We start from the raw sequence: 360 nt of genomic DNA, 5'->3' as shown, positions 1-360 counted from the left end.
GCGGGAGCTCCGGGGTGCTCCGGCGACCGCCTCCCCCGAGGCTGCCCGTCCGCTCTCCGGGCGTCTCTCCGCTCCGGGCGGCGGTGCCCATTTCTCTCCGGCGGAGGCTCTCCGAGGTGAGGCAGTCTGCGGGGCTCCCTGCAGGTGAGCCCCGCCTTGCGCAGGGGCCGGAGGGATGCTGGAGGAGGCTGCAGGATTTGCCTGCAGGTTTTGACTAGCAGCGCGGGAAGCAAAAATAAACCTGCTATTAAAAAACCGGAAAACCTGGCGAGAAAGCCTTACGCTGTCAAGTAATATTCCCTGCAATTACTGAAGCGTTAGAGCAGCCGGACAGCCCTCCTCATTATTGGTAATGGCTAA

Source organism: Phaethon lepturus, unplaced genomic scaffold (assembly GCF_000687285.1).
Source record: "Phaethon lepturus isolate BGI_N335 unplaced genomic scaffold, ASM68728v1 scaffold14126, whole genome shotgun sequence".
NCBI classification, from domain to species: Eukaryota; Metazoa; Chordata; class Aves; order Phaethontiformes; family Phaethontidae; genus Phaethon; species Phaethon lepturus.
Note: the sequence above shows the minus strand (reverse complement) of the source record.